The following is a 25,966-nucleotide window of genomic DNA, read 5'->3' on the forward strand; positions in this document are numbered from 1 at the left end:
TTTAAACAATTGTTTTATACAATAAGCTTTAGCTTAAATATTAATTCATCATTTTGACAAAAGAAAAGAACTATATTGTATATGATCAAATTCTTGATCAGACATATGTTTTGATTGAAAGTTATTAAAATTGAAGTTTACTATAAAAACTTTTAGTAAAGTACTAGTTCCACAAGTGTGAAAGCATCTTAAGTCATTATTATGCATCTTGTATAACATTTCTGCAAGATATAAGCTAAATGAGTATACCTAGTAAAAGTGATGAATCACTTGAATAAGGGTATAAAGCATCATGAATTTTATTGCTCTTGGTAGATTTTAGTAATTTGAAACAGTTTGTTTTATTTAAAAAAAGATTTCCATTCTTGAATTAGTATACCCATGTCTAATAGAAACTTCACAAAATAAATTGAAAATTCTCTGAAGATGTATACCAATGCTTTTAATTATCTTTTAATTTTATTTAGTTCTCTAGATTCTGATAAAATACTCATGGGAAAGAGTTATCTTTGGTTCTGAGTTTGCAAAGCTCTCAGTCATCTTCCAATCTGAATTCATCAGAATAGAGCAACATAAGATACAGACGTGGTAGAAACCAGAAGGGCTGAAGCATGCCTGAGATTTTCATAGAATTGTTAGAACCAGAAGAACATGAGATCACCTGACCCAATCTCTTTGTTTCCCAAGTGGGAACACTGGGGCTTAAAAGTCACCGAGCTCATAAGACACAACATCAGGCTTGAACTCTCCTCCTTCTCTTTGAGGCATGGTTTCTTCCTTCTTGTGAGCCCAGAAAAAGTAAGAATTGTAAGAGCATCAAGAATTGTAACATCGGGTCAGACTGGCAGAGTGGCTCAAGTGGTGCTTGCTAGGCATGTGCTCTACTACTTTGTTTATGGCATTACTGGGGTTTGGACTCAGGGCCTTGTTCTTGCTTAGGCAGGTGCTCTACCACTTTGTTTGTTTGTTTATGGCAGTACTGGGGTTTGAATTCAGGACCTTGTGCTTGCTAGGGAGGTGCTCTGCCACTTGAGTCACTCCACAAGCCCTAAAGTGTTGGGATATTTTCAAGATAAGGTCTCTCAAACTATTTGCCCAGGCTGGCTTTGAACCATGATCTCTCTGATCTCTGCCTCCCAAGTAGCTAGGATTACAGGAGTGAGACACTGGAACCCTGCAAGAGAGTTTTTTTTTTGTTTTTTTTTTTTTTTATTGAGCCAGGATCTTTTTGTGTTGCCCAGGCTGGCTATAAACTCCTGGGCTCAAGTGACCTTCCTTCCTAAGCCTCTGGAGTAGCTAGAACCACAGGCATGAACCACTGTACTTGGCTAAACATGTTTGATTATCCTTATTCATCACTGGATGGCCACAGCTTTCAGAAAAAAAAAAAAAAAAAAAAACAAGGCTGGAGCATAGCTCAGTGGTAGAGGCTCACCTACCCTTTGCAAGGGAAGAAGAAAGTAGGGATGCAGAAACTGCAGAATTTGCAGAGATATATTATTAGTTTTGGAGATTTCAGTCCACTGAGCCCAGGGTTTGATGTCATTGTAAACCAACTTTTAGGAGAACAGGGCCTCCCCTAGCTGACAAGGAAAAGATCACATCTCTTCCAACAGTGACAGTAACTCGGAAACAAGTTAATATGGGTTTAAAATGTCCAAAGGAGATCACACAGTTGAAGAGGAAGTCAGCAGTTACCCTATAGTCTCTTTTCTCACAGCAATATTGTGCCATGGTAGAACTGTGTGACACTTGGCCCTCATGTAGAAGTACTTAAATGGTGAGGACTCGACTCGGCAAACCCAGACCTGTGAGGCCTTTGCAGCAGCAGATTAGCAGTGACAGTGACAACCAACTACAAGACCAATGGACATTCTGAAACTAAAACCCCACACCTGAATGGGACTGTCTGCAGTGGTCATCTTACCATAGCTGTAAATTTTATCAAAGCAAAAAATAAAATATAGAAAAATTAAATAAATAAATAAGTAAAATAAAATAGTACATAGATTTAGGAATCACAATATATATTAGTGCAGTGAGTGTTTTTCTTCTCTAAAATTAAAGGTAGCACTCCTGAATTCAGAATCCTAATTTTATAAGTGTGAAACTTAATTATGTCTGTTTGCTCCTCCCTGAAAAGACCAGTTCCTTAAAGTCTAGCTAGAATCTTGCTATCTGTCACATGGCCTTGCAGTGGGTGTTTCCACCTCTTTCTTCATCCTTTACCCACCATTAGTGTATTTTACAGTAAATGCAGAGTTGAAGTAGGTTAGATTAGGGAAAGACTGGGACTGTTCCCCCTCTTGACTCAAGAGCTCCTCCCTCCAGCCCACAGGTCAGGGGAGTCAAGTGATTGATGTATTCTCTCCCCACCTCCAAGTCCAAGGTGATATAAAAACAGCCTACAAAATACCCCAGCCCTTTTCTTTGTCTTCTTTTCCCTCACTTAGCAGAACTGTTGACTTCCCTTCCCTTAATAAAGCTTTTCTATCTTACCCCATCCATGTGTTCTGCTTGGATTCTTCCATGCCAGAACACAAGGATCAGTATCTTCTGGAAACACCATTTGCCAATAACAGTGATCAGACCCAATCCCTGCTGATATAGATAAAGATCGTCTTAGTTGTACAAAGGCATCTATTCTTGGTCACATTAGCAATAAGGCGAGAATCTGAGACTAATAGTTTTGTTTTGTCTTGATCCTCAGAGAGTAAATATAAGAAAATTATAAGGGGAGGAAAAGAAAGCAGCCTATCAGCATACACTTTGGGTTCCTAATTTTAATTTTTAAAGACCACTTCAGGAGATGTGGCTGCCCTAGAAACCACCATGGCATGTTTGGGGAGTCTTATATTGGTAGGAATTGGATTCTGGTTTCTTTTGGAGAATAGGAGTACCATATAAACACCTTCTGAGATTTTGTCATTATTGTTTTGAAACAAGGCCTCACTATGTAGCCCAGGCTAGCCTCAAACTCACAAACGTGCTACTTTAGTCTTCCAAGCACTGGGATTACAGGAGTGTACCACAACACCCAGCTTCTGAGATTTTTTTTTTTAATGACCCCTGACTCATTGCTTACTCTTTTGTGCTAGGGACCCTAAAATAATTTCCCTAATAGACATAAGATTTCCACTACAGACAACTCACTGCTTTTGGTAATTGATTTAGTAATCTATTCAATTAGGAATTAAATTTTATATTGTCTTATTTTAATTTTTAAGGCCCATTTCTTTTCATCTCTGAAACTTATCTCATTCTTCTTGGAATTAAACTGATTAATGTGATCATGTCCAAACAAACTTGCCTTGGGAAAGGTAGACCTTATTTTTTAAGGGTTTAAAGTTAAATAAATGAAGAATGTTGACAACAAGATAAATACACAAATACCAAAAATTAAGATAATTTAGAGATTTTTTTTTTTTTTGGTGGGATTAGGGTTTGAACTCAGGGCTTCATACTTGAGAGACTTTGAGATGGGTAAGTACATTATTAGTTTGAGAAACTTCAAACTAATTTACTAAACATTTCAATTTCAATTTTATTTTTGCAATACATAATTTAAAAATACCCCCCAAAGAAATCCAACCAGTACAAAAGTATAGATAATGAAGTCTCTGTTCCACCATGACTTCTACACTCAGAGTCACCTTGCAGAATTAATCACTAGTAATTCTTGTCCCTCTTCCAAATATGTTCTATACACATGTACATGAGTATATATTCCTATTTGGTTTCTATATACTCTTAATGATAATAAGACTTGGCAAATAATCTGCGTCAGTGCATGTAGATTTACCTCATTCCTTTCTACAGCTGCCACAGGGAAGAGAGTAAAAGGAAATGATGGAAATTCATTACCAGTGATAGGTAGCATTTCTCAGGTTCTGTCTTGCACAAACAACTGGAAGACTCCTAGTCCCCCTGCAGAACCACATAAATGTACTGTCAGCCTCCAAGTAATGGGACATGTTCAGGTGCACTCTGATGACATCGCATTGGGAGATTGAATCCATACGGCCACTGCACCACATAGGAGAGCAGATGCCACAAAGCTCTTGTGTTACCACTGGGAATGGTGGTACATGCCTATATTCCCAACACTCAGGAGCCTGAGGTAGGAGGATCATGAATTCAAGGATAACCAGGGCTACGTGGTGAGACCTTGTCCAAAAAAAGAAAAAACCCAACCAACAAACCAAGACAAAACAAAAAGCTCTTGTGTCACAACAATTCATGATTTCAACATGAGTCACAAACTCTTCAAATCTGAGTGAAATTAGCTTTCTCCTCACAGTAATTCCTTAAAATAAGAGTCTTCCTAGGAGGCTGCTTGGGACTTTCATACTAACAGGCCTCTGGTAGATCCTTTTCAACTAACACTCCTGTTGAGTCTCAACCCATTGGGTCAAGATGAGTCATGTTAGTGGCACATACCTGTAATCCCAGCACTTGGGAGATTGATTATGAGCTTGAAGTCAGCCTGTGCTACATAGCAAGACTCTGTCTCAAAAAACAAACAGCCAGGTATCAGTGGCTCACACTGTAATCCTAGCTACTCAGGAAGCAGAGATCAGGAGGATCATGGTTCAAAGGCAGCCTGGGCAAATTGTCCACAAGACCCTATCTCGAAAAAACCCATCACAAAAAAAAAAATGGGCTCGTAGAGTGCCCCAAGGTGTAGGCCCTAAGTTCATACTCCAGTACCACAAAAATAAGATAAGTTATGTCAGGTCAGTCCCTTCCTCCCTATTCCCAAAACACACAGGCATTCCTGTAGAGTCAGCTCACCTCATGGGAGCCTTATTTGCGTGCATGGATAAAAGGGACTTTTGTTAATGGACATCAGTTGATCTTATTATTCTCATTTACAGTGACGTTCAGTACCATCTGGAAAGCAGAGGGGCTGGGATGTTCATGCAGGGGGCTGATATTACTATCTTCTCTCTCAGCCTGCCTTCCTAGGGCTGGAGAGCCCCTCTATCCACCAAGCACAGCATGTATCCAAACTATTAAGTTCTAAATTCCTCATGAGCAGGTGTGCCCTCAGGCATCACACCGTTTGATTATTTACTCATTCATTCAATAAATATGTATCCATTGAGTACTGGCAATAGGCTTGGCCCCAGGACCTTGCTCCAAAAGAAGAACATGTAATTTTCAACATACAGGCAAGTGAATAAACAAGACACTTACAGATTGCAATAAATGCCGTAGAGGAAATAGGTAGGGTAACGTGATAAATTATAACTAACCTGAGAGCAGGGGCTATTTTAGACGGGTCAGGGAAGGTCTCAAAGAAAGTGGTATTTTAGCTGACAGAGTGGCTCAAGCAGTAGAGTGCCTGCCTAGCAAGTATGAAGCCCTGAGTTCAAACCCCAGTACCACCAAAAGATTTTAAAAGAAAGTAGTATTTCAGCTAAGGCAAAGTAGACAGCAGCCACTTGATCTTTCCAGTTTTTCTCAGCACAGCATAACATTGAACTCAGAACACACTGCTCAGATGACAATGAATTCATTTTGCTTTGTCAGGTGCCAAAATACATGCTAAGGCCAACTCTTACCTGATCTGTAATTTTATTAAAAACACACAAAAATAGTTTCTATCATTGTATTTATTTTTATAAACGTTCTTGATGATCTCTGTTTTAGTTTTTTGGCCACACTAGGATTTGAATTCAGGGCCTCACACTTGCTAGGTGCCATGCTTCCGGCCCTTTTTGCTTTAATTTGTTTTTCAGATAGGGTCTGGTTTTTGCCAGAGCTAGCATCAGACCACAGTTCTGTTTCACAAGTAGCTGGGATCATAGATGAGTATCACCATACAGGGGCTGATGATCTCTATTTAACAGTGACGGAATCATCATAATACATTCCTCTAATAAGTGCTTATCAGATCACTATTATGTGCTAGATCCTGTGCTGGACTCTGGTGATAAAGTAGTGAAGCAAAAATGTTGATTTTAATCAAGTTCTGGGTACTCTTTCTAGCCAGTGTTATGTTTGGGGCCAACCAGATGACCTGTTGCAACTCATTTTCCCCATTTTTGCATTAATCATAGATGAGTGGTTTTTCAAGCAATTCTGTAGTGCCTAGGAAAACCAGATGGGACTCATTTGTGTGTTTTATGTGTTGACATTCTATGTGAGAGTCTGCTATAAAAACAAGTTCTTTGGTTAAAAAAAAAGATTTTAAATCACTTGGTCTCCAAATTGTCTTTAATTCTAGATAAAAGTATTATTACAGTTTATTTCTTTCTTCTTAGAATTCCTTACAAGCTTATGTGGACATTTAGTTTGAGACAACTCAAGAATAATATGGGATAAAGAGGATTTCTTCACTTGAATGAATGCAGAAACCATGTTTACTTTTATGCTCCTCTGAGGCAGAACAATAACCAAAGTTCCTTGCTCTCTCCAAAAGAAGCGACAAATAAAACAACAAACGATCCATATTCAATTGCTGCTGGCATTTTTAATTATCCTTGTTCTTTCAGAATGTTTAAGTAGATGCATATTAATTGACTTCTTTTCTTCTTTCAAAATATCTGACAATCTTCTAAGTAACAAGGAAGGAAATAGCTGGCAAAAATGTGGGATGTGAAAATAGTGCTATGGGCATGAGAAAACTGCTCCTATGATGTTAGCAAGTTTCAAGTCCTTCACAAAAAGAAGAACTAGGTTGCTAATACCAGTGTTGCTTAGTCATGGAACTTTTTTTTAAGTTATTTTGCACTTATGCATTAGCTTTTTCGCTGGCATCAACGTGGGAAAGTCACATGAATTCACACTTGTGCTAATTTTTTCCTGTTCTTTTCCTCTTTGACACCTATCTAGGGTACATGGGTATCATGCAACTGGTAATAAAGACCTCCAGTCATTGCAAAAAAAAAATTCACAACCTTTTTTCTCTTGTTTAAAGTACTTAAATTCTGCTTCATTCTTTAGATCAAGACTACTATTCCATATTCTCTGACCAAGTCTCTCAAGCTCCAGAATTTTCTGACCTCTTTACTTGGCTTATACTTCAGTGAAAAGACACTCACAAAGGTCGTTTACACTCAGGTGCGAAAAAAATATAATAGTGCTCCCAAGCAAACGGTGTTATTCAGCGGTTCTCTGAAGAGTTAGGGGATTTCTAGGGGGTGTTTTCCCCAGTCTGAGCTTTATTCAGGTGCTTCACAAATTCTATGCCACAGAGCCCACCTGGCTTACATTCACTCGGATGAAGCCTCCTGCCTTTCTTATTCAATGAAACTTGCTTACTCATGACTGACAGTGTTGTCTCCTCCCTCCACCCCCCCAAAAAAAAACAAGTAGTAAGCAATATTCTAAAGTTTCAGCAAAAACATCAAAGGAGACTGCCAAAGACTATTGGATTTAAGTTAACAGTATGGAAAGGAGTCACGTTGTTTTATCTGCTAGCCAATGTTTCTGCTAAACTAGGGACTTTTTTCCCATTAAAAAAGACACTCAGACTGGCAGAGTGGCTCAAGTGGTAGAGCGCCAGTCTAGCAAGTGTAAGGCCCTGTGTTCAAGCCCCAGTACCACCAACTCCCCCCAAAACCAAACCAAAACAAAACAAAAACACACAAAGAAAAACAACTCACAAAGAGCTAGGTGTGGTGGTACATGCTTGGAACTCCAGTATTAGGTAGGCTGAGGCAGGAGAACTGTGAGTTCAAGGCCAGTCTGGGCTACAAAGTGAAGACTGTCTCAAAAACAAACAAACAAATGGAACCCACAAAGAAATAAGGATTAAAAAAAAAAGAACTCATAAAGAAATACAGGATATTTGAGCTGAAAGGGACCCACAGGATTTCATAGGTCAATGCATACATTTTACAAAAAAAAAAAAAAAAAAAAAAAGCAATAGCACCCATGCTAAGTCACCTGAGACCACCCAGCTAATCGTAGATTTCATCCCTCAATTCTGGACTCTTAGTGCCATGTCCCTCTTCTTCATAGCATGACACAAGTAACACAGTTGCATCATTATTTCATCTCCTCCACCACAACAGTATTACCTCCTGACTCAGAAGTTCTGTCTGGTTTTGCTTGCCATTTGATAGAATGGTATAGACATATTGTACAATGTAAGTGTTGAATGAGTAACAGTAAACATAGATTCAACTATGAGCAAACTATAACTAAACACAGAATCAATAGTATATTTAGTCTTTTGAATAACTGTGAAGATATCACTCACATATTATTTAGACATGCTACTTAAATTAGTCAAGGATATGTTAGATTGTATTACATACAATAAAATATAAACTCTGCAATCTCAGTGGCTGCTTAAGTCAGTTTTATCACAACCAAATAATTGCTAGGAACAGCTTAAGGAAGGAAGGATTGATTTGGGCTTATGGTTTCTGAGGGTTGGGTCCATGTTTTCTATCCCCATGTGCTTTTGGAGAACATCATCATGGCAGGAGTATTTGGTAGAGGAGGTTTTTCACCTCATGGCAGACCAAAAAAAAGAGAAAAAGAGGGGGACTGGAGTCTAGGGATAACCTTCAGAGTCATGTTCCCAGTGACCTACTTCCTCCAATGAGGCCCCATCTCCTAAAGTTTCCAAAATCCCTCAAACTAGTACTCCCAGCTGGGATCCAGCTCTTCATGGCACATGCCCCATGTTCCTGGCATCTCTAACATCCTGGTGTCTCCCTCCATTCAGCTTAGACTTTATCCTCACAGCCCCTCTCAGAGCCTTCCTGCAGGAATATGGATCACTTGAGGCACACCTCCAGCACCCATTGCTGAGACTCTAAAGTTAGAAATTATTTCAAAATAGAAAATTAGAGACATCGTTTTCTGCCAACCGCAACCATTGACATTATGTCAGTTTATTCCAGTGACTGAGACCTAAGCTGGGATTGAGGGTTTGACAGCACCTAGATTTGGAGAGAGTAAGGCAGAACCCCTATCTGGAAAGAAGTTTGAAAATTCTGGGAAGAAACTAGTTAAAAAGAAGTGGAATCTTGATGGGCTGCCCAAATTTGAGAAGAATTTTTATAAGGAACACCCTGATTTGGCTAGGCATACAACACAAAGAGTAGAGACATACAGAAGAAGTAAGGAAAATAGGTGACAGGTTACAACTGTCCAAAGCCAATTCTGAGTTTCCATGAGGCAAATTTCCCTGCAAATGTCATGGATGTGATTGCAAGGCAGAATTTTACTGAATTCGCCTCTATTCAAACTCAGGGATGGCCAGTTGCTCAAAGTGGATTGGCTATGGCTGGAGTACACAGACTGGTTCTGAGAAGACTATCTTATTAGCTGCCTGCCATTGTTCACATCAATCAGCCATTCCTAGGAAGAGGTGGTGGGCCTATTTGCTTGGTGCTGGCACTAACTTGGGAATTGCCCCAGCAGGTACAGCAAATAGCGCTGAGTACTATGGAGTTTTTCGCTTGAAGTCCACTTGCATCTGTGGTGGTGCTCCCAAGAGACCACATATACTGGATTTGGAGAGGTGTAGAAATCTGTATTGCAACATCTGAATACTGATTGACTTTTTAGAATGTGGGGGAAAAAAATCTGAGAAGAACAACCTACCTTGTCCTTGATGAAGCAGACAGAATGCTCCAGATGGATGGGCTTTGGACCCCAAATAAGGAAGATTGTGGATCAGATAAGACCTGGTAGGCAAACCCTAATATGGAGTGAGATTTGGCCAAAAAAAGTGAGACAGCTTGCTGAAGATTTCCTGAAAGACCACATCCATTTATACATTGGCGCACTAGGACTGAGTGCAAACCACAATGTTCTTCAGATTGCAGACAGATGTCAGATGTAGAAATGGATGAAAAACTTTTTCACCTAATGAAAGAGATCATGAGTGAGAAGGAGAATAAAATCATTGTTCTTGTTGAAACCAAAAGAAGATGTTATGAGCTTACCACAAAAATGAGGAGAGAGGGTGGCGGGCCATGGGTATCCATGGTGACAAGAGTCAACAGGAGCGTGTGTGGGTTCTTAATGAATTCAAACATGGAAAAGCTCCTATTCTGACTGCTACAGATGTGGCCTCCAGAGGGCTAGCTGTGGCAGATGTTGAAACTTGTCATCACTTGTCACTACCCTAACTCCTCACAGGATTGCATTCATTGAATTGGAAGAACTGCTTGCAGTAACCAAAACAGGCACAGCATTCATCTAATAATATAAAGCAAGTGAGTGACATTATCTCTGGGATTAGCGAAGCTAATCAAGCAATGAATTAATCCCCAATTGCTTCAGTTGGTCGAAGACAGCAGTTCGGCTCGTTCCAGGGTAGAGGAGACATGAAGGATGACCATTGGGATAGATACTCTGTGGACAAAAGGGGTGGATTTAATACCTATAGAGATAGGGAAAATTGTGACAGAGGTTATTCTAGTCTGCTTAAGAGATTTGGGGGCAAAAACTCAGAATGGTGTTTACAGTCCTGCAAATTACATCAATGGGAGCTTTGGAAGTAATTTTGTGTCTGCTAGTGTGCAAGCCAGTTTTAGGACGGTAATCCAACAGGGATTTACCAGAATGGTTATGATAGTGCTCAGCAATACAGAAGTAATTTGCAAATACGCACAACAGTATGAACCTGCAGGCATACGCTAGCCTGCCACTGCGCATGCGTGTATGACTGGCTGTCCAACGCCAACAGGATATCCTCAATGAGACTTTAGAAGTATATGTGAATGTCTGTTTTTCATAATTTCTCTTGATATTGTGTGTTATCAGACAAAATAGTTACTTAAGAAACATGGAAAATGCAGAAATGACTGTGGTGCAACAGCAATTATGGTGCACTTTTCGCTATTCAAGTTGGATATTTCTCCACATTCTTGAAACAATTTTTAGGGCTTTTGGTGCTAGAAAATGCAGGCAGTGTTTTCACAAAAGTAACTGTACAGTGATTTGAAATACACTAAATGAAGGCAATGCATGGCCTTCCAATAAAAGATATTTGAAGACTGAAAAAAAAGAAAGCTAGGGAGCACATTTTCAAGATTGCTTCAACCTGTGTTTTTTTAGATTGCAATCCTAATTAGCTCCAAATAAATGTAATTTTCTTTGTTTTTGGGGGCAGGGTTTTTTAAAAAGAGTCATTTATCAGTGATCTTGTTGGTGATAGGCACTGTACTAGACAAAGAAAAGTTTGGGGCAAGATGTGTACAGAATGGTCCTCAGGGTTGTTGTTGATGGCACTGACTGACACATTCCAAGCTGTGGTTCCCTTGGTTTTCCTTTTCCTTTTTTCTTTTTTTTTTTTTTTTTTTTTTGGCAGGACTGGGGTTTGAACTCAGGGCTTTGAGCTCACAAAGCAGGCTCTCTACCACTTTAGCCACGTTCTCTTGGTTTCAAAAGAAAGCATGGCTTCAATCTCTCAAAGATACTTTGGTTTTTGTTGTTGTTTGATGCTGGGATCAAACCCAAGGCCTTGTGCGTGCTTAGGCAAATGCTCTGAGCTACCAGAGGAGATATTAAAGAGGAAAAGGAAAAGATGCCTGGGGATAGGGGGGTTGCGTTGGCAAGGCCAGGAATTTTTAACGACTTAATTCTAGAGTCATATGAAAGGTGAGAGAGAATGGAAATGCCCTTGAAAACAAAACCTTTCTGTCAGCAGAAATCCAAGGATTCTGAGTTAGAAAAACCACTTGTTACTCATCTCTGTAAGTAAGTAAGGAGTCAGAGCTCTTCAGCAAAAGCAGTTTAAAATGACCTGTTACACAGGATATAAGAAAGACACTTATCCCGAGAAAGAACACCTTAGAAAATAACTCCTCTGGGCACAAAAAGTGTCTTAACAACAGCAATATAATGCTTATCACAAGGGTGGACACCTGTCCTGAGGGAGCATCTGTCAGGATACATCCTTTGCTTAAAGGGATGTTCAGACTTCTATGTCATTGTGACCCAAATTTAATGATGGGCCAACTTTGAATCTTTGGCTCAATTGATAAGACAATAACAGCAAAAGCAACTAATTATACCAGGTGTCAGAACAAAGAGGGGCACTCTTCTTAAGATAAAGTCAAACAACCCCCTCAACCCACTTTTTCACCATAAATACCCAGATGTTACAACAATCATTGCACTTGTTATTAGATGTACCCGCACTCATGTCTAACTTGTGTACTATGTTTCTTCTATCTTTCCTTCACCTTGCTTTTATTAGTAAGATTCTATGCCTCTTCCTCAAGGTGTCGTAAAAGTCTTCTTTGGGACATCGCAAACTCAGTACACAGAGGCCAGACATGGGCCTCTTCCATTTTGGAGACCTCCTCCTTGGAGTATCACTGATTCCAGTAACACTTTCACTCTCCCATCATTTTTGAAAGAGGATGACAAGCTAAATTTCAAATTTCCCTTCTTTCACAAGCATGCTTCCTTTACAGACCAATATCCAAAATACAGAATACATGATGACTGTGTAAGGTGTATGGAGAACAATGCCAGATATTCAGTACCATCTTAATCACTAAAGCTTGTTCTTAGAAAGAGATAAAGTACGAGTATTGGCTGAGCAGAGTTCACATTGATTCGCACTCAGATCAGTTACCTGGGAACAAGCAAGGGTCCACTGCAAAGAGTTCTAGGCACCTAGAACTTCATTCAAAGCAGGAGGAATATTTAATTGTTCCTGGGAAAGGCATGGACTTGGGAGACTGGTAGTCGTGGTTCAAATCAATGTAATAGAGACGTTTGAATGTTTTAGTTCACAAGTCTACCTTTGTTGTCAGGTTCCTGGGGGAGTCCACAATCCTAACACCAGATGTCTGCCGGGAAGGACAGAACAATGGCTACGCAGAAGGTTAACTGTAGAAGGACGCTGATTCCTCCCTTTCCAGGATGTTGACCTTGAGAATATATGTGCGTTGGTTTCCCTCACTGCGAAATGGGGCAAATGATACTACTTACCTGGGGGTAAGGTTGACAAGGTTAAAAGAGCTAATACATTGAAAGTGCTTAGAACAGGGCACGCCTGGCACGATGCAGATAATCTACAGATGCCAGCCAGCCTTGTAGTAGACATGCTTTGTATCCCGAGGTCACCAATTCTTCCAAGTTTACTCAAAATGTCACAACTATTCAGTTTTAAAAATTAAAATCCCACATCCTGGGAGCTCCTTCAATCTCAGGTAAATAGGGACAGCTGACCACTGTGCGTCAATCAGACCAGTTTGATCGCTTGCTTTGGAGAGACTACTACAAAACCTGCATCTAATATCTGAGAAGATTCTGAAGGGTGGATTTTCTAAAAGTCTCATTTCAATGTTCTTCCTCTCTGTGGATTTTCCTAATTGATTCCTACTCCACCAACACATAACTGGACTCCAAAAAATCTCCTTTTCTGTATCTACTTCTTAGACTAACTTGTGGCTGTTTCTTTACTCACCTCTCTAGTCTCTTAAAACCTTAAGGGCCTTCAGGACTGTTTGCATTTGTACATGTCAACAGATGACCCTCAGTCAACGGTGTGGGCTAAGCTGAATTTTACTTTCCCAATTAAGGGGTGGGGACAGGGAGGACAAATTTGCCTCTGCATACTATTTCCATACAGGTGAAGGTGCTTATGATACCTTGGCTAAGTTATATAACCTCTCTGTATCATATAGTAAATAATAACAGTCTTATCATTATTAGTAATATAGGTATAAGAAAAAGTGAATTTGGAAAAAGAGAGAGAAAAAAAGAAGAAAAACAAACAAAAAAAGTGAATTTGGTAAATGATGCAAATGGGATTTCCATACCTCCAAAGCTGGTGCTTTTAACTAATTTTCCTTTTTTCTTAATTTGAGAAAAGAAAGAACTAGAAATACAGTATGTTACTGTTTCTCTAAAATGACTGAGGATGGATATTACAAAAGCAAAGTCAACAATTTACAGATTGACATTTAGATCTAGAACTCCTGAGTTCTTGTGTCAGCTGAACAGAGCTGGACAGAGGCACAAATCACAGATAGTAGCAAAACTTTATTGAAAGAAAATAAGTAGTAAGAAAAAGAAAGCACTGCCAGAGAAGCAGTGGTCCTTCCTGGTGGCATGAAAGGATCGATTTCTTTGTTTAAGTTCAATTTATAAGTTGTAAGGTGGGGAAAAATCTAGGCAGCCCTTAGGGAGGGGCTCGGGTTACTGGCAGGTATATATACTTAACCCAAGCTTATCATGTAACAAGGGGTATCCTGTTCATGTGCTTATGCTAATTTTTAGGCCTTTAATTATATGCATGAGATTTGACCACTATCATGAGGTCCTAAGTAAGAGGACTCGGCCTGGGAGGTCGAGTTGGGGGCAGGCTCTCTTTTTTCATAAGCAAGGCAGACCCAAAGGCTCCTCTTCTGGACTATCGTGCAATGATATTTATGAGCACCAGGGTATTTACAATTTAGAGGGGCTTTAGTACTCCACAGATAGGTCAGGGCCTGCTGGTGGCCTATAAGCTTTGTTTGCTTAAGAGAAGAGAAGAGAAGAGAAGAGAAGAGAAGAGAAGAGAAGAGAAGAGAAGAGAAGAGAGCTCCTGGTGAGTTATTTTCCCTGCCTGCTAATAAATATTTATTCCTTGCCTCATTAGGAATAGATATTTGTAAGACTTCCACACTGAAAGCATTTTTGAGAGAAATAAAAGAGTACCCAAGTAAGTGCTAAGTAGAACAATATATAATTTTCATGTATTAGAAGACTCGATTTTGTTAGGATATCACATCTTCTCAAATTTATTTAAAGATTAAAGACAATGTCAACCAAAATGCCAACCCATGACTTGTGAAACTGACAAGCTGAATATAAAATTTATATGATTTATGTGGAAGTATGAGCAATCTAAAATTGTCTAAACAACTTTACAGAGAACAAGGTTGTAAACTTACCATAAAGTTAGAGTAATCAATATCATACTGTGAGAAAGACAGACCCAGAGATCAATAGAATAGAGTCTAGATATAGAGACACATATATATATAGTTGACTGATTTTTTATTTCTTTTTTTCTTTTGATATTTTAAAAAGATACCAAAGTAATTCAATTTAGGGAAAAAAAATTTTTTAATGAAGCTGGAATAATTTGATATCAAGGTAGAAAAAAAAACCCTGATTTTATTTTTTTTGCTGGGACTGGGGTTTGAACTCAGGACTCTGTGCTTACAAAGCAGACACTCTATCCCTTGAGCCACACCTTCAGTCCTTTTTGCTCTGGTTATTTTGGAGATGGGAGTCTCAAGAGCTATTTGCTTGAGCTGGCCTCCCACCTCAATCCTCTTGACGTCAACCTCTCAAGTAGCTAGGATTACAGGAATGAGCCACTGGCACCCAGCCATTTTTTACCTTTTGAACTTGATATGTATAACTATTTTAAAGCCTATGACTGAGAACCCCGTATCAGAACCCCGGGTGACTGTTTCCATCTTCTGTCATTACTGCTGATCCCCATCAAGTCGTCCAATCTCCTGACCTGCCCATCTAGGGAAAGTCTCAAGCATGTGCTCTACCACTGAGGTGACGCCTGAGCCTTCCGCTGTTTCTTATAGGCTGTAGAAGTGATCTGAGGTTATGACATTAACATAGGACAGTACCTGAGGGCATTAGCATCAAGGATCCCATTAATCCAATTTCAGAGACTGAAATCCCAGCTACCAAACTAAGGCACAGTCTTAGGTAGGCAGGCCTAGTTCTGGTTTAGCCTTAATCTCAGAGCAAAGCAAGAGGAAGAAGATCGACTGTTCCCCTGCACAGAGCAAGTTACACCAAGTGTTCTTCATTTGATGGTATACAACACGTTTTGATATATTGATACCTAGTTAAATAGTTATTAGGGGACAGGGCCTGGTGGCTCATGCCTATAATCCTAGCCACTCAGGAGACAGAGAGCAGGAGGATCATGGTTCAAAGCCAGCCCAGGGAAATAGTTTGAAAGACCCTATCTTGAAAAAACCCATCACTAAAAAGGACTGGTGGAGTGGCTCAAGCGATAAGAGTATCTGCCTAGCCCTGAGTTCAAACCCCAATACCATACCCACACATCGCTTCTCAGGAGTAGCCTCTTTTTTTTAATCTATAATAAGAGGATCCATACTCCACTCTCTTAGCAAATGTCCGTGCACAATACAGTAATACAATTCTAGTCCTCCGACTGTCTAGTCTCTGTACTTACTGTGCTAACTCATTCCATATATCTTCAACTTTGTACCCTTTCACCTACATCTCACCATTTGTTCCTTAAGCCTGTCCTTCCTCACCATCCCAGCCCTGACAGTCACCACTGAATTTTCTATTTCTATGTATTTTACTCTTTGTTTGGGACAGAGTCTGGCTTTGTACCACAGGCTGGTCTTACACTCAAGATATTTAGCATACCAAGTACCAGGACTACAGGCATGTACCACCATGCCTGGCTTTTTTTACTCTTTTTTTTTTTTAAAGATTCCATTTATAATTTATAAGTAAGATTGTGCAGTGGTTTTCATTTAGCAGGCCATCCTCCAGGTTCAACCACTTTGTTGCAAATGTCAGGATCATTTTTGGTGTGGTACTCAAACTCAGGGCATCCCACATGGTAGGCAAGAGCTCTACTACTGAGTCAGATCCCCCCACCTCACTCTTTTTTAAAGACTAAATTATATTCCATTGTCTACATATAGCATGACTTCTTTATCCATTCATTCATTGACAGACACTTAGATGATTTCTCTATCTTGACTATTAAGAATGAAGACAAATCTTGGACATAACTGATTCATTCCCATATATCATAACTGATTATAAACCCAGAAGTGAGATTTCTGGATCACATAGTAGCTCTGTTTCTAGTTTTCTTGGGGAACCCCCATACTGTTTTCCATATGGCTAGGTCAATTATGTCAATTTGCATTCCCATAGTGTACAAGGGTTCCTTTTTCTTCAGAACTTGTTTCATGGTCTGATCACATATTTATTTATTTAGCTATTTAGCAGTACTGGGGTTTGAACTCAAGGTGTCATACTTGCTAGGCAGGCGCTCTACCACTTGAGCCAAGCCCCCCACTCTTTTTTTTTTAGTTATTTTTCAGACAGGGTCTCCTGTTTTTGCCCAGGGCAGCTTCAGACAGTGTTCCTCCTACTTATGGCCTCCTGTGTAACTGAAATCATAGACGCCCCCACACACCCAGCTTATTTGCTGGGATAGGGGTCTCACTAGCTTGCTGTCCAGGCTGTGATCCTCCTATTCTCCACCTCCCAATAGCTAGAATTACAGGCATGAGTCACCACACCCAGCCTCTGATAACCCTATTTAAAACCAGGGTTGTTTTTTTTGGGGGGGGGCAGTACTGGGGTTTGAACTCAGGACTTCATACTTGCCAGGCAGCCATCTACTACTTCAGTCATTCGGCCATTCCTGATCCTATTTATCTCATTTGATCTTCTCATCTTTCCTCTCCTCTCCTCTCCTCTCCTTCTCTTCTCTCTCTTTTCCTTATCTTTTTTCTTTTCAATAGACTACTTATCTTCTCCTATGAAACCTAATTTATTATTCATCAGGCCCATGAGTGTTGCTCATCTTCCAGCTGCAAATGCTGTGAACACAGGAATCTTGGTCTGCTTAGTTCATCTATAGGGATCCAGAACTATATTTATTTGATGTTCAGTAGCTATTTTTTTTTTTGGTGGTACTGGGATTTGAACTCAGGGCTAGCTCTTGCTAGGCAGGCGCTTCACCACTTAAATCCCTGGCCCCTGGCCTCCGGCCAATCTCTTTCAGGAGACCTTGTAGGTTGGGCTGATTCTCCTTGCATTTAATCTAATGATGGGATTATCTCATCTTTTCTTTTTCCAAATTCTGGAGAGACTCTCACCTTAGACCTCAACTAATAACATTTCCATGGGCCTCCATTACTGCAAACACTGACAACTTAATCTTAAACTTTCTCCTTCCCTCAGAAGTCGTGGCAACTCACACCATGAAATCTGAGCTCTTTGGTTTCTCATTCAACAAAACAAGATAGAGCTAAGTGCTCCTGCTCGTTCTCACTCTACCAGGCAGGATGCCACATGGAGCTCCTGACCACCCAAGTAGTCAAGTTCTGCCCCGACACTTCCATCCTCAGGTTTGTGTTTGGCAGCTGTTTTATCTGTTAAGAGACATGATGTCAACCAAACAATCCTTCAAAGCAAGCTCAGCTAACCCTCTCTGGGCATTAGACTCTCAGATATGACTCTCATTATATGAGAAAGCAGAGGTGTAACTATTTTTTCCTCACCAATTATTTCAATGTTTTCTTGTTGGCCTTTAAAAAAATCTAATTGAAAGTAAAGGAAGAACAAAATCGTGTCAAAATATCATGAGGGAAGGGGAAGTGGCCCAAGTAATGTATGCATGTGTAAGTAAATATAAAAATGGTAAAATAAAATTAAAACAGTTATACATATGCTTTTGCATATAATTTCAGAGCAGAGCTTTACATGTTTTTTGTACATTAGTGTTACTGAAAGCAAACTTATACAAAATACTTTATATAGATAAAAAATCCTCGTCTAGGCAAAGCCTCTTATGTGTGCACATACACATCACACACACACAAAGTGTTTTCCATCATGATAGTGAGCCAGTTTTACAAATACGCTGTTGAATTATTTTACAATTTACCAAGATGAGGAGAGGCAATTATAAAAAGCAAATAAAAATGAATGAAAACTTGTCAAGCATGGTGGTACACATCTGTAATCCCAGCACTCGGGAGACTGAGGCAGGAGGATAGGGAATTGTAGGTCAGCCTGGGCTATCACAGGGAGACTCACACACACACACACACACACACACACACACACATACAACCCTTGAACTAAATAGTTGTGAAGTTTAGGGCTGGTGGAGTGGATCAAAGAGAAAAAATTGTTGTTAAGTTTAAAATGCTACAAAACTTTTTTAAAAACCCAGAGAAGGAAGTAATATCTTTGAAATATCAAAACTAAGGTTTCAATACAACATCATTGTTGCTTTCATTTTGAGAGCAACTTCTAATATACTTTAAAATAAATATTTTCACTAAACCACAAGTAAGCAAGTCAGACTCACAACTGGAATAAGCTGGACAGGCTGATTTGAGCCAGTCAGAAGTGACAAATATAGATGGGGCCTAGTCATAAAAGATGAGCAAAACCTCCCTCTAGGTCTCTGCATACTGTTGGTGTTAAAGACACTCCCGGGCTGAAAACAGACACACGAGAGACAGAAAATCTTGACAAGGCAGTTTCTTTTGATCAAAAGGATGCAAGCACAAATTCACTCCAGCTGAGCAGACACGCGAGCACAAAATGGCTGACAGTAGCTTCTCCTTACATCCCTGATGTAGTTGTACCTGCCCCTCACCTGGGATTGTCCAGGTCAAAGGTCACAATCTGTCTTGACTGGCTAAGAGGCTTGGGGGATGGGTTAGGGCACGCAATGGGGCTGTACATGAATCCAGAAGAAGAAACAGTAACCCTTTAAACAATGCAAGTCACCTAAGATGGCATCCTAAGGAATTTTAAACAATCTAAAAGGGTGACATATACTTTGACAGAAAAGATCATCTTTCTTACAATACAATAGAATATCAAAGCTTCTATGTATATGAAATATCAGTTAAAACTGCAAGGAATCCAACAATGTACCTGCAATGTGAGAAAATGCTAGCGCTATAATTCTCTTTTTCCTGGTATGACCCTTTCCATAAGTGTTACCTTGAAGTGAGTTCTACTTCTGCAATGCTGCTGATGAAGAATGAGCTTGCACAGAATTAGTTTGGTAATGATTAAAATACTCTGATTTTTCTAAGAAGTTAATGAGACTATAGTAGTTAGGGACTTTGTTGTACTAGGTTTTAACTCAGGGCCTCACACCTGGTCAGGCATTTACTACCTGAACCATTCCACCAGCCCTCTTGAATTTTTTTTAAAACATTTTTTTTCTTAGTAAAAATAAACCTAGTCTTGTAAATTAAAACCAAAGAGGTCTTCTTCTTAGCATATTTGCTTCCTAAAAAAAATACATTTAAAGTCAGGCACAGTGGTCGGAACCTGTAATCCCAGCTGTTTGTGAGGCTGAGGCAGGAGGATTAGCTAAACTACATAGCAAAAAAAAAAAAAAAAAGGCTGAGAGTGTAGCTCAGTAGTAGAGACTTTTCTTGGTGTGTTTGAGGCCCTGGGTTCCATCGCCAGCACCACAAAAACAAAGGAACAACTTTAAAGTTGTTGGTATCTGTTGCTGCTTCCCAGAGACTCTAAAAAGATGACTTGAGAATAAGGAGATTCCCACACTAATCCTTGTGTGACTTCTGACCTCTCTGAATACTGGTTTCCTCACCAGTAAAATGGGGTAAGATTTGCTCTGCCAGTCTCACAGCACCATTGCTGTGCGCTCATTCACTCAGCCTTCCCAGGGGGTCCTATTTTAGCTTCTTGAGCTTTGCCTCTTGCTTCAGGAAGAAAACAAAAAACACCCAAGAAAGGATCTTTATTTTCTGGAATTGTCAAAGTGATAGTGGCAGAGATAATGTCAGACGTGACAGGATCTTATAGGAGTTCAAGGTTATGTAATTACGATGGTAGTAGTGGTTACAGTGATGCTTCTGTGAAAGTTACAAAAATGCTAAAAGTGAAAAACTGGTGCAAAACAGTACTGAGAATGCCTTAAAAGGGTTCTCTGAAAGGTTGCTTTATCTTTTCTAACCTTACCAAAAATACTCTACAGGCTTTTTTTTTTCTCTTTCTCTACAGGCTTTATTTTTGTTTTTATTTTTTAGTAAACATTACCATTTTATTAGACATACTTATTTATGATTTGTTCTCTACAGGCTTTAAAAAGACAATATTTTATTGCTAACTCCTTAAAAAAGACATCCACTAAAAGTTCAGTACAAAGAGACCGTATGTTTTATATCGGGTGCCGACAGAGCCAAAACTCTCAGGCAGTTGTGGGCACCTGCTGACCTTGGGACCCCATGAATGTGCTAGTGTTGTTAACTTCATGAAGTTGTAAGACTCATTCTACTCCTTGTTCTCTAGCCTCAGTTTACCAGCTACTTTTTGTAAGAATGAGATTTTACTTCTCTACCATGACAACAACATTGCCTTGCTTATCCACTTTATTGACACATGAAGAACTGCCACTCACAAGTTGCCAAGTAAAGTATTTCTAACCAATCGTAAGTCAATAGAGTTCTTAGTGGACTAGAAAGAAAAAACAGACATCATGAATCCAGTAAGAGAGGGAGGGAGGAGACATTTTCTTCTTCCTTTTCCCAGCTGTGTAGATGGTTTAGGTTCAAATGCTTCTTAAGCCAAAAGGACTGAAATGGAGAAACCCCCTGTGCTGTAGGCTCAGGATAAAAATGGACAATCACTTGGCTGAAGTTTAGCTCATCTCCATGCCTGAGATCAGTCAGACACACCAGTACATGGTCAGAGTGTGTCTGTCTCGAGAGGACTAGAGAGCGCCTTTGCACATGGGCAGTCGCAGCTCAGAACAGAGAACTATCAAATTGCCACCCCTTGGGAACCTCCACTAGACCTTGATAATGGGTCATGCTTCTCTCTGAAGCTTTCTAACTAGTCCTGTGTCAGTAGTCTCCTCTGTTGGTGTGGACACTAGTGGGAGCTACCACAATAATTATGGCCCATGGCAAATATTTGTGCAACCTGGTTATTGGGAAGAGGTACCAGCCATGGCAAGAGAAGACCTGCGTTTGAGTCCTGGTGTAGCCACTTACCAGCTAGGCTGGAGGTCTTGTGAACTGTTCAATAAAACCTCTTAAAAGCCTCCACTATCACACTCTTCTTATTCTCACTCCATAGATAAGAAGACAAGGTCTGGTTGGAAGGTTAAAGGCCTTTGGTTAGAGCCAGGTAGAACTGGTTTGAAAATGTCATCACTTACTAGCTAGGTGACCTTGAGTAAGTTACTAAATTTCTCTGAGGCTGTTTCTTTGTCTGTAAAATAGGAATCATTCTAAGGCAAGAACTAACATTTGGTGAGCATTTATTAAAATGACAGGACTGTCCCCAGCACATAACATGGATTTACTCAGATAGGCTTCATAGTGACCCCAAGCATAATAAAATCATTACCCACATTTTACAGAGGAGGAAGCAGAAATCTAGTTACTTGATCAAGTTTACACAGTTAGGTGGTATGCTGCTACAATTATAACTCAGAGATGATGACACCACCTCATAGCATTATTGTGAGGTTAAAAAAATCAGTAGTAGGACTGGAGGTGTGGCTGAAGTGGTAGAGTGCCTGCTTTGCAAGCACTAAAACCTGAGTTCAAATCCCAGTCCCACCAAAAAAACAAACTAAGAAAAAAATGTGAAATAATCAGTTGCAATGTAAAAGTTAATATATGAGAAGAGTTATGCAAAGATGAGAGGAGGTATAAATGGAATTTTCCTGTAAGGACTGGCATTACACATGAAATGGTACAATAGTTACTCAAGGTAGACTGTGATAAATTAAGAATGCAGATTGTAGGGGCTGGGGAAATAGTTCAGTGATAGAGAAAAGAAAAAAAGGATAAATAGTAAGACGGCAGATGCCTAAATTGGACTAAATGGTACAAAGTCACAGATCTTCATACTCGATTAAAAAGTAATCATATGCTACTTAAAGCAAAGACTTTAAATATAATTGACGCAGGGCTGGTGTTATACCTCAGTGGCAAAGCACGTCCTTAGCGTGTGTGAGGCCCTGGGTTCAATCTCTATCATCCAGGAAACCAAAATCTGGTCTGTAGGTTTATAGACCAGATAAGTTGGACAGGTTGAAAGTTAAAATAGCCATCATGCAAACACTGAGGATAAAAAAACCTGATGAGGGCTGGTGGAGTGGCTCAAGTGGTACAGCACCCTAAGTTCAAAAAAAAAAGTACCACCAAAAAAAAAGAAAGAAAGAAAGAAAGAAAAGCTGATGAGTTTAATATCAAAGCAGACTTCAGTGACTCACACTTACAACTCCAGCACTTGTGAGGCCGAGGCAGAAGGATATGAAGTTTGAAACCAGCCTGATCGCATAGTGAGACCCTGTCTCAAAAAAAAAAAAAAAAGAAAAAAGAAAAAGAAAAAAAAACAAAACCTGGGATTGGCGACATGGCCCAAGCAGTACAGTCTGCCTAGCAAACACAAATCCCTGAGTTCAAATCCTAGTACTGATAAAATGAAATAAAACAGACAATTACTGGAAAGACAGAAATGTTATAATGAGAAACAGATAGCAATTCTAAGTGACTACATATCTAACAACAGAGCTTCCAAACACATGCAAAAGACAGGCGCTGGTGGCTCACACCTGTAATCCTAGCTACTCAGGAGGCAGAGATCAGGAGGATCGAGGTTCGAAGCCAGCCCCAGGCAATTAATTCTGCGAGACCCTATCTCGAAAATACCTAGCATAAAAAAGGGCTGGTGGAGTGGCTCAAGGTGTATGCCCTGGGTTCAAACCCTAGTACCGCAAAAAAAAAAAAAAAAACCCAAAACACCACATGCAAAAATGTTTAGACTGGAAGGAGGAAAATAGACAGAGTCCACAATTACAATTTTAGAGTGCCATTTTAGGAACTGATAGAACATGCAGACACATGCAAAAAAAAATCTGCCAGGATATGGGACTTTTGAATAATGCTACCAACCAACTAGATCTAATTGACATTTGTCAGGGGCTACACACAACCACTGCGAAGTAGACATGGTTTCTAGTATAAATAGAGCATTCATTCAAGGTAGATCCCAGGCTAGGTCATGGAGAACCTCAATGGGCTGCAAAGAATGAACTCTCACAAGAAATCACTAAAATGAGGGTGAAGGTTACCTACTCTCCCTAGAGCTCTGGCTCTATGAATTCTCTGATGTGAGGCACTTTCTAGCCCTTTCCCCCAGGCTACTAACAATCATCATTTGCTTATTAGCTTTTTAGCTACGTTGCCAGTGTTAAGAATCAGTTCTTGAACCCCATAAACAATTGTTTTTTTAAATGGAAATCGCAAAGAATACTAAGGGTTTGAACTTAGTGCTCCCTTCCCTGGGTTCTACAGTTCCTTATTCTCAGAAAATGCAATCGTCCACCTGAAGCGTGGCACATATGATTTGGACATCAGAACATCTGTTGCTTAAGATTTTCTAAAATAATCTCAGTTGCCACTGAGGACAATGAACTTCTGCAAAAGAGAATCTGTCAGTCAGGGATCCTCTCCTCAGAGCACTTAGTTTTTCACTCAGCTGGCTTCCAGAGTTGAGACCAATATTGGGGTTCCTCCACGGAACCCCAAAAGATGCTCTGTGTGCGCGCGCTCGAGTGTGTGTGTTTGTGTTCCAGGTGCTAATGTCTCAGAGGCAGTCAGTTTCAAAGCTAAAATAATTTAATATACCAATGGCTCTGAAACTGGGGTCAGGCCTACTCACTGGGTTTGCCTAAAGGAGTGTGCTGAAGCCAAGCACGGTAGTACACACTGTAATCGAAAGTATTCAGGAGGCTGAGGAAGGAGGATGGTGTGTTCAAGGCCTGTGCGGGTAATGATGTAGCTATACCATCTTTAAAAAAGTATGGCGATGCCCTTGGCATTTTCTGTCAGATTCTCCAGGAATAAGACCTTTGACCTCTGATATGTTAAAAGGATTATCACATTATCTTTTCAAGTCCTCAGAAACATCTCCACACCTTATCCCTACAGAGCATCCATTTTCTTTTCTAAGAGATGCAGAGTTGCATCCAAACACATCCAATTTACTCATGGCTACACTAAAGACATTTTCAGTGGCAATCCCACCTTCCACACAACACTGTCTTAGAGTCCATTTATTACCATCTTACAGAGTAAAACTCTGCAGACACCACTTGGGGAAATGCTAGTTCAGAAAGTTCACTCATTCTTCTGTTCATTTCAAATATTTACCAAGCCTGTAGCATGTGAGGAGCTTCTGGGTGCTGCTGTTGACATGACATTGGGTCTGAGCCTCCCAAAACTGAAGTGGAGGACTCCAGGGCTAAGAGGGTGTGCAAGAAGTCAGATAACCAGATCTGAATTCAGTCCAGCCCATCCCTCCTAGAAGGTGGAGCTTTGGAAAGATCACAAAAATATTTAAGCCTTATTTTAGAAGCTATGTAGATAACCCCTTCAATAGATGAGTGTGTGTGTGTGTGTGTGTGTGTGCGCGTGTGCATGCTCATGTGTGTGAATTGAAACTTGAAGTATAGGTTGATCTACATCCTGCCTCCTTCCTCTCCAATTTTTCCTCTTGTCCCCAGACTCATTTTTCTCCAGTGCCTGGCTTTCTCTCTGTGCTTTGACCAAGCCAGATTCATCTCCACTAGGAAGGTGGCCCCCTGGACCTTTGGCACCTCTGCTTTTCTTTCCCTTCTCTTATCCTTGAATTTCAGCTCACAACAACCCCTCCAGAGGTGTTTCCTGGACCAAAGACTCTCTCCACCACCTTTCCTCCTTAATCAACATTTATTACTTAACAGTTCTCTACTGTGCTTATTTTTGCGTGTGTGCTTTTTTTTTTTTAAGGTGGGTCTTGTTGCTGTTGCAAGTGATCCTCTCACTTTAGCCTCCCTAGTAGCTGGGATTACAGGTGTGGGCTACCACACCCAGCTGATGTCTTTATTTTTAAAAAATCATTTCTTCTCATTAGAATTTGTTCAGGGATACAGCACCTAGACACAGGACAATGTCTAGCACAGTGAAAAGCTCAGAAAAAATATCATGATTGAATGCATGAGCTAAATGAAATAAGGTGTCTCAAAAAGGGTGTAGGTACTGGGGTTGATGTAGATTACAAACTAATCAACATTAGCCCTTAGGGTTTTGTACTGTTACTGTAATATCTACATTTCAGAAGATGGGTTGTGTTTTCACTTTTGCATAACAACATTGGCTCTACAAAGTAATTGACCTAAAACAATAGTCCCATATCAAAGGTGAGCCAGTTCCAACAATGCAAAACACAGAATCACTAGCAGCTT

The 25,966-nt window shown here is 40.0% G+C and overlaps 1 pseudogene; it reads left to right on the forward strand.

The window, feature by feature from the left end:
• The first annotated feature begins 8,847 nt into the window (after positions 1 to 8,847).
• Positions 8,848 to 10,674, forward strand: LOC109690297 (probable ATP-dependent RNA helicase DDX5 pseudogene; annotated as a pseudogene).
• Positions 10,675 to 25,966: the final 15,292 nt, after the last annotated feature.

This window comes from Castor canadensis, chromosome 8, assembly GCF_047511655.1.
Source record: "Castor canadensis chromosome 8, mCasCan1.hap1v2, whole genome shotgun sequence".
NCBI classification, from domain to species: domain Eukaryota; kingdom Metazoa; phylum Chordata; class Mammalia; order Rodentia; family Castoridae; genus Castor; species Castor canadensis.